The 9,938-nt window shown below is 39.6% G+C and overlaps 1 pseudogene; it reads right to left on the bottom strand.

Annotated features, from left to right (window-relative positions):
• Positions 1-4,207: 4,207 nt before the first annotated feature.
• Positions 4,208-4,931, bottom strand: LOC712990 (ankyrin repeat domain-containing protein 49 pseudogene; annotated as a pseudogene).
• Positions 4,932-9,938: the final 5,007 nt, after the last annotated feature.

Genomic DNA, 9,938 nt, shown 5'->3' with positions numbered 1-9,938 from the left:
TAAAAGTGTTAGAGCAGTGAAAACACTCCATAAGATACTATAATGGTGGACACATATCATTATACACTTGTCCAAAACCATAGAAAGTAAAACACCAAGAGTGGACCCTAATGCAAACTATAGACTTTGAGTGATTATAATGTGTTCACCAATTTTAACAAATAAACCATTCTGATGAGGATGTTGATACTGAGGGATGTTGCATGTGTAGGGGCAGTGGATATATGGGAAATCTCTCTATCATTGTATCATTCTCTCAATTTTGCTGTGAGCCCAAAACTGCTCTAAACAATTAAATACTTTTAAAGAATCCAGAGAATTTAAAAAATAATGAGTGTGCATGTGTGTGTGTGTGTGTGTGTGTGCTATTTTGCAAAAAGAAACACAGGAAGAATAAACCAGAAACCAATAAAATTAGTTACCTAATGTCTTAGTCCATTTGTGCTGCTATAAAGGAATACCTAGGCTGGAAAATTTATAAAGAAAATACATTTGTTTGGCTAATGGTTCTCCAAGCTGCATAAAAAGCATGGCGCCAGCATCTGCTTCTGTTGAGGTCCTCAGACTCTTTCTACTCATGGTGGAAGGTGAATGGGAGCCAGAATGTGCAGGGATCATATGGTGAAAGAGGAAGCAAGAAAGAGCAGGGAGAGACACCAGTCTCTTTTTGACAATCAGCTCTTGAGGAAACTAATAGCATGAGAACTCCCTCACCCCCACCACCCAGGGAGGGCATTAATCTATTCATGAGGGATCTATTCCCATGACCCAAACACTTCCCATTAAGCCCACCACCAACATTGAGAATCAAATTTCAACATGAAATGTGGAGGGGTCAAATAAACCTTACTGTAACAAGTAACTAGTAATGTACGAGAATGGGTAGGAATACAGTATAGGAGTGACGGAAGAAATTGGAGTCTTTCCAAGTATATCCTTTTTATAGTTTTCTTTTGATTCCATGTTAATGTTTCACATATGCTAAATAATAAAAATAAATTAATAAAGATGGAGGAAAGCTAAAATGAAATTTAAACACAGACTATTGATCCTATGTTAATATCAAATAGCTATCAAAAGCATAGAAAAGAAAACTAGGATTTGTCCAAGTAACTCTTGAATATATCACTAGATACAATTGCTGAGATTTATTTTAAGGACAAAAAGAACAACAAAGAAACCTTGAACTCTATTTAGAAGATTTGTTTTGATAGTAGTATTGGAGTAGTAACTTTGAAAGCACTAATCATTGTATTGTGAACTTGAGCAATGAGTAACTATATTGATACTGAGAACCTGAGTTCTCATTATGCCTATTTACAGACTATTCATTCTCATTGTACAAGAAGGAATATACAAATACAAAATGCAGAAATTCAATGGAGAAAAAATAGCCATTTCAACAAATGGTACTGGAACAATTGAATATCAAAATTCAAAAAACATCTAGAAATGACCACTTAAATAAATGAACTGTAGACCTAAATATAAATTGCAAAATTATACAGCTTCTAGAGGAAAATACAGAAGAAAATCTAGGTGACCTTGGGTTTGGTGATTAGAGGTAATAAAAAAGCATGATCCATGAAAGAAAAAATTTGATAAGTTGTAAAAAAGTTAAAATCTTTTACTCTGTGAAAGACACTATTAAAAGAATGAAGGCCAGGCATGGTGGCTCACGCCTGTAATCCCAGCAGTTTGGGAGGCCAAGGTGGGCAGATCACGAGGTCAGGAGATCGAGACCATCCTGGCCAACATGGTAAAACCCTGTCTCTTCCGAAAAAAAAAAAAAATTAACTGGGCCTGGTGGTGCGCCTGTAGTCCCAGCTACTCTGGAGGCTGAGGCAGGAGACTTGCTTGAACCCGGGAGGCAGAGGTTGCAGTGAGCTGAGATCGCGCAACTGCACTCCAGCCTGGGCGACAGAGTGAGACTCCATCTCAAAAAAAAAAAAAAATAAAGATAGCAACAGACTGGGAGAAAACATTTACAAAACACGTGTGTGATAAAGGACTTACATCCAAAATGCAAATACACTTGAAGCTCAACAATAGGAAAACAAACAACACAATTTAAAAATGGGCAAAAGATCTGGGGCTGGGCATAGTGGCTCATGCCTGTAATCCCAGCACTTTGGGAGGCCGAGGTGGGTGGATCACCTGAGGTCAGGAGTTTGAGACCAGCCTGGCCAACATGATGAAACCCAGTCTCTACTAAAAATACAAAAATTAGCCAGGCTTGTTGGTGGGCAACAAGAGTGAAGCTGTCTCAAAAAAAAAAAAAAAAAAAAAAAAAAAAAAAAAAAAAAAAAAGATCTGAATAGACACATCATCAAAGAAGATATTCAGATAAAAAAATAACCATGTGAAAAAAATTCAAAATTATTTGTCATCAAGGAACTTTACATTAAACCAATGAGATACTCCAACACACCTACTTAAATGGCAAACAAACAACCCCAAAAAGAAAACCTGGCAAAGCAGCAAGAGTTCTCATTCATTACTGATGGGGACGAAAAATGTCATGTTGGAAAACAATTTGTCAATGTTTTACAAAGCTAAACATAGTCTTACCATATAATTCAGCCATCATCTTCCTATTTAAAGACTTATTGCCACAGAAAATCTTGCAAGCAAGTGTTTACTGCAGCTTTACTCATAATCGACAAAGACTGGAAGCCACAAAGAGGTCATTCAATAGGTGAATAGATATTTATTCACTGATTAAAAAGAGATGAGCTATCAAGCCACAAAAGGCTACGGATAGACTTTAAATGCATATTGCTAAGTGAAAGAAGTCAGTCTGAAAAGACCACACACTGTATGATTCCAATTACATGATATTCTGAAAAAGACAAACTATATAGAGGTAGTAACAGATTCACGGTTCGGGGGAGGGGTAGAGGGTTAAACAGGTGAAACACAACAGATCTTTAGGATAATACAACTATTCTGCATGATACTATAATGTTAGATACATGACATTATTTTCAAAGTTTATAGAATTTTATATCACAAAGAGAGAACTTTAATGTAGACAAACAAACAAACAAACAAAAAACATTAGGAGCTCCAGGAATCCCAGGAAGGAATTCAGACTGTGATAAGAGACTGATTGTTATCGCAAATATAAAAAACTACAGCACTGAAGGGGGTAGAATAGGTAATGACCCATGTAACTTTAGTCTAGAAGTAAAGTCTGTAAGACTAAAGTCAAAAGGGACTCAAATAAGCACTGTATGCTATTTGATAAAATTGTTTCTTATGGGGAACAGATTAATAATCCAGATACTGCTACACACGTATACTGCAACTGAGCAATTAAGTAAATGTACAGTAGAAGCGTGGGAGCCAGGTTCCTCACTGTTAAAGAAGGGGGCTACAGATAAGCAAGGGGTTATAGATAAGCATGGAATGGTCCCTGTGGTAACTCATTACAGTTGGAGACATCAGTATGAATTTATATTTAGCTTAATACAGATACAGAAATATTTATGGATAAATGTATATTCATAATTTAGTACATACGTATATATTTCCTTGTTCTGGTAGCAGAGAGGGGCTGGAAAAAACAGCATCCCAGCAGCAATGAACACACCTAGAATCCAGATCTTGGTCTATAATACAATTACAGGAACCTTTAAAAAGAACCAGGATTCCTTGGAAAAATGGCTGATTACAGTATTGGGGTAGGAAACAAACAAGATGAGCCTCGAGCATCTTGTAATATCATAAAGTAAGGAAGTGCTTAAAAATTAAAAGAAACTTACAATGATGGGTTTATGTCAGAGGAACAGAGGGACACAGAACCCAACTGCAAGAACTTCCAATGGTCAAAGCCGGAACAATTTGAACAACAAAATACAGTAGTATTGGGTTATAACCCAAAGTGTAACATAAATATCCATAAGTCCACACTGAAAATGACTAAATAAATAATTGATGGAGAAGAAACAAATGTCCCTTTCAAAAGAATTCCAAGTGAATCATGTAGATACTCCATTCTTTTTAATCATTAGTGATGTATGCAAACAACTTTCAAATACATTTTGACATCAAAGTCAGGCAATTCACTTGGAAGAACATTATAACGAAAACCACTGAATTTTTGTAGTAAGATGTTTAATGTCAACTTTGATTATGGGAATACTTTACATCTCACACAAAGAAAGCACTGGTACTTAGAAACTTAAGAAAATTACTAGAACTGTTAAGACTGAGGTGAAGAATTTGTACAGCCTTCCACAGTTTCAAAGAGGTAGTGATAGATACTTGTCCTCCTGGCAATATCAAATACAGTTTCTTCCAAGTTGTTTTTCAGCCCTGGCTTGATGTAACAACTCACCAGGAGGAGTTCTAGGATATCCTTGCTGTCTCTGTTCCCAGCAGCAAGATGCAAGGGGGCCAAGAGGCCTTTTGTTTGGGCATTGATATCTGCATCATGCTGCAGTAAGAAAGAAGCCACTTGCATTATTCTACTTACAAGCACTGTGCAGGGGCGTCCAGCCATCCACAGTCACTGCATGAGCATCTGCTCCCTGCGCAATGAGCTCCTGGACAATATCTAAGTGTCTACTGTAGGCTGCACGATGAAGAGGGGTATACTCATCTTCATCTCTAGTGTTCACATGAGCGACCTTTTCAGAAAGTAATCTCTGCACTGTAGTAAGCCGATTTTTTTTCAGCAGCCCAAAGAAACAATTTGCTTGGGTCTTTTTCCCTTTTTTTTTTTTTTCTTGCAACTGATACCACTCTTCATTTTTTTCATCTTGCTCCTCGTCTTCATCAGAACTGCCTACCCAAAGACTTTGAGTACCAGTAGGAATAAGGTGTCCATATGTTTCCAAAAATTCAAGTTGGTTACAGTGTTCAGAAAAATCCAAGGAATTCCCTTGGTCTGGTATTCCATCATTATTTCCTTTTTCTTTTTCCATTTTTACTACTATTCTAAATTAAAAGCATTTCAAATGCCAGGGTATAAATAACCTTTCTAGAGATGAATTATGACTGCTTTATTCATCAAGATCTGACAGAAGGGAAAATAGCCGCCGTGCATCTGACTTCCGGGAGCATTTTTTTAAACAAATTTTTATTATTATACTTTAAGTTCTGGGGTACATGTGCAGAATGTGCAGGTTTGTTACATAGGTATACATGTGCCATGGTGGTTTGCTGCACCCATCAACCCCTGACCCACACTAGGTATTTCTCCAAATGCTCTCCCTCCCCTTGCCCCCCACCCCCCAACAGGCCCCAGTGTGTGATGTTCCCCTCCCTGTGTCCATGTGTTCTCATTGTTCAACTTCCACTTATGAAGGAGAACACGTGGTGTTTGGTTTTCTGTTTTTGTGTTAGTTTGCTGAGAATGATGGTTTCCATACTCCATTCTTAAGAAGGGGAGCATAAATCTGTACTCTTTAATTGTAGGCTTCTCATAGTGACTTCCTTTCAAAGAGTACAGCATGGAAGTGAAGGAGGGAGGGAAAGAGTAACTTTACAGTGAAGAAACCTAACAAAACACCCATGGCCAGGTGATCAGGGCCAACATCAGCAGTGAGAAACCATGTTGATAAAATGTGATGAAAATGGCACTTTACCTCTGTGGTTTTCCCCCCAAGGCCCACAATCTCAGTCTAATTGTGAGGAAAGATAACAGACAGATCCAATTTGAGAGGCATCCTACAAAATATCTGACCAGTATTCAAAACTGTCAAGGTCATCAAAAACGAGAAAAGCAAGAGAAGTTTTCATAGCTAAGAGGATCCTAAAGGGACATGATGTGAGTGTAAGGTAGTATCTTGGATAGGATCCTGGGACAGCAAAAGGACATAAGGAAAAACTAAGCAAATCTGAGTAACTATAAACTTTCAGTTATTAAAAATATGGTCTCAATGTTGGTTCATTAACTGTAACAAAAGTTAAGTGGCTAATAAGGGAAACTGGGTGTGGGGTACACCAGAACTCTGTATACGGTCTTAATTTTTTTGTACACCTGTAACTGTTCTGAAAAAATAAACTCTATTGGGAAAAAAAGTTCCCCTGGTTTTGATTCCATTTATGTAGAGATTTGGGTCTTGTCTGCAATATGATTCTTCATTCAGCTCCTTACTCTTTGAACTATTTCCCTTTCTTGTCCCACATTGTTCTGCTTCTGCCACACTGATTCCATCACTGGGCAGTTCTAGCAGCTTAGAAACCCTATTATTGTGCTCATTTATTCATGGTTTCTGCCCTCGTAGAACAACATAGAATGAGTTTGCAGCCACAAAGCTGTTCTTCAGTCATTCAAGGATACTACTTTCATGAAGCCGTCCTCCCAGGATTAAAATTAGGTAAATGCCCTCCCCATTCCTCATGTGGTGCCATTTCTGAATACTTCACTACCCTGGACACTTTCCTATGAATATTTATGTTTGCTAAAATGAGGAACCTAGATCTAAATATGTTTTCCCTGTTGTATTCCAATCAGAATTAAGCATAATAGCATAATATCATTTTTTAAATTATATTTCCTTTTACCGACTGCTTAAAATACATATTATATCATTCTGGTTTTAGACCTCCTTTTCAAGAAGGTGAGCTAAATATAATTAAGTTTCCTTTACGCATGCTCCCACTGTCATTAAATGCACCCCATTGATGAAATTTCAAACAATTCATTTAAATTCCCTACCTCATTCAGTTGTTCTCACTGTTTGAAATCAACAACTGTTTTTGACTGACTTTCTGAATGAACTAACACTTTCCTTAGTCCTTATTGTATACAAAATTTTACACTTATGCCAAGGATGCATAATAAACACACTCAAATATATGTCTTCTGTTCAGCAATGGGCTTTGTGTTGATTAGTAAAATCATAGCTCTCTCAAACAGGATATATCTCAATAGTACTTTTCCCAGAGGGGTTAGCTGAGGTATAAAATAGTGAATCAGTACCAAGGAATTTGGTGGCATGAAGTCTTAGGTTTTCATGCTGAGCGTAAAACCAAACATAGCAATAAAATAAAATGGTGATAGCATAACTCCCAGGGGAATATAGAAATTATAGTGCTCAGATATGAAAGCTGGAATTAGTTGCTACCTTTTTGTGTTCCAGAGTAAATCTTTCTGAACATTGCAGAGAAGTGATTTGGGACTTCCGATGTTTGGAAAGATGTCTTTACCCACTTGGATGATGTTTCTTTCAGGATTTGGCAATCTGTCCTATCCTTGACTCTCTCCTTGGGAAGAGTGTGGTGAGTATAAGTGTAAGGGTACAGCATCAGCTAAGAATTTCTGAACGTACTCAGTGAAGGCGCATATATATCTGTAGGGTGACTTGTTCAACAGCCCAACTTCCTGTTTTTTCCCCCCTTCAACTCCACATGGATCCCAGGTTTCCCCTTTCCTCTGAGCCTGTTGCCCTCATTGATATTTTTGGCTTTTCCTCATGACCCAAAACCTTCTGTTTGGTTGTTTGATGTTATTCACTAGGTCTGTTTATTAGAGTCTGCCATATATTTGCCTCTCCTGATAGCATATGGATAAATAAAATGTTAAAAAATCACTTGTGTGGCAATGGTTTTGAGGATGGAGCCATGTCCTGCATTTCTTGCTTTTTCCTCTTACATCAGCACTCCAAGGACACTGAAATATGGATGTACTCAATGGTCCTTTTAAATCTACCAACGGATACAGCGTAAAAGCTGACCTAGGCCAAGTCCACTTAAGCCCCCCAAAATAAAGTTGATTCATTCAGAAGCAAAATCAATTTCATTTGATTACACTCTCAGAGCTGAGTGTCCAGAAAAATGCTTGTGCTTGAAAGAACTGACCAAATGTTGGATTTGGCACAGTTGGTGGCAAATCCAGTTTTATCTTTCTCCTCTATGCATGAGTAGGGGGAGAGAAAGATTTGTCTGTCCTTTTATAAACAGTTTGAAAGCAAAATGAGGCTGGCTATTTATGCTGCTGGGAATCTTGCTTGGTTCAGAGATTTAGAATTAGTTTTGTGGTGTTTGACAGCTTATACATCTCTGTCTAAGCTTGTGGTAACTGAAGTTGCCCAGTGGGAGGAAGGTTAAGTTGTCTTTCTGAACAGCTTCCAGTCATCCTTCTTTGCAGACCCAGAGGCAGCTCTGGTGGTTCAAAAAGAACAAATAATTTCATCCCCCAGGAGGAAGCACTGCTTGAGAGCAAAAACTGCATTTTCTACCCCATCAGAGCTTATCTGTATACTTGGGATAGCGCTGACTGTATTTAGCATGCACCATAATCGTGGTGTGGTCCAGTGATGTCTCTGCTAGTCCTTCCTCAAACGTTGGTGTTTCCAAGAAGCAAGCTCTCAGAGTTAGTATCCATTCCTCCCCTTTTGGGTGGGGAGCCTGCTGTGTAACCATCACTGTCTCCCCTGGCCAACCTCCAACAGGGTATGATTTTGCTTCCCTTTTGGAAAGGTATTCCCAGAAATTAGGATTGCAAGCCAGAAGGCCCCTGAGCAAATGGATTGGAAGTTTCAGAAGTTTTGATTGTTGCTGAGATTTGTTTCCATGTCTTAGTCAAAGAAATTTGGGGTGGCAAATTGATTTCATTTGTGTGTCAATTCAGATCAATTGGTATGCACAGAAGAACTGTGTGGAGAGACTCTCAGGACATGTCTTATCTCTGGTGTTGAGAAAAAGTAGAGCCTGACTGTTTAGAGATAGCTGTCTGGAGTGGGAGGCAGCCCCACTGAGGCACTGGGTTTGAGTGCCTCAGAGTTGTCAACAAAGGGATGCAACAATTGTGGAGCATTCTATACATACCTAGTACTGTTCCAAGTGCACGGCGGAGCTCTGACATAGAAGAAAATACAGTTATTGCTCTCAAAAAGAGTATACATGGAACAGGGTGATAGTGGTATTATTGGGCTCTGTGATGAGATTTATCACTGTCCCTTCTTAATACAAGAACGCATACACACATACTTAAAAACATAAGTGGAGGGGCATCTGCCATTACTGATGCTTCAGTAGGCAGTTTTCTGGTCACAGTGTAAACAAAGCCGCTGGGAAGTTCAGACTGGGTGGAGCCCATCCGCAGTGACACAAAGCTGCTGCAGCCAGACTGCCACTCTAGATTCCTCCTCTCTGGGCAGGGCATCTCTGAAAGAAATGCAGCAGCCCCAGTTGGGGGCTTGTAGAAAAAATCCCATCTCCCTGGGACAGAGCATCTGGGGGAAGGGGTAGCTGTGGGTACAGTTTCAGCAGACTTAAACGTTCCTGCCTGCTGGCTCTGAAGAGAGCAGTGGATCTCCCATCACAGTGCTGGAGCTCTGCTAAGCGACAGACTGCCTCCTCAAGTGGGTGCCTGACCCACATGCCTCCTGATGGGAGACACCTCCCAGCAGGGGTTGACAGACACCTCATACAGGAGAGCTCCTGCAGGCATCTGGCAGGTGCCCCTCTGGGATGGAGCTTCCAGAGGAAGGAGTGGGCAGCAATCTTTGCTGTTCTGCAGCCTCCGCTGGTGATACTCAAGCATACAGGGTCTGGAGCGGACCCCCAGCAAATCCAGCAGACCTGCAGAAGAGGGGCCTGACTGTTAGAAGGAAAACTAACAAACAAAAAGCAGTAGCATCAACATCAACAAAAAGGACGACCACGCAAAAACCCTATCTGAAGGTCACCAACATTAAAGACCAAAGACAGACAAATCCACAAAGATGAGGAAAAACCAGCACAAGAAGGCTGAAAATTCCCCAAACCAGAACGCCTCTTCCCCTCCAAAGGATCACAACCCCTCACCAGCAAGGGAACAAAACTAGATGGAGAATGAGTTTGACAAATTGACAGAAGCAGGCTTCAGAAGGTAGGTAATAACAAACTCCTCTGAGCTAACAGAGCATGTTGTTACAAGGCAGCTAAGAAGAGCTGCTTTGCAGCTAAGAACCTTGATAAAAGGTTACAGGAACTGCTAACTA

The sequence above is a fragment of the Macaca mulatta genome, chromosome 6, assembly GCF_049350105.2.
Source record: "Macaca mulatta isolate MMU2019108-1 chromosome 6, T2T-MMU8v2.0, whole genome shotgun sequence".
Lineage (NCBI taxonomy): Eukaryota > Metazoa > Chordata > Mammalia > Primates > Cercopithecidae > Macaca > Macaca mulatta.
Note: the sequence above shows the minus strand (reverse complement) of the source record. Positions and strands in the feature narration are given on the sequence as shown.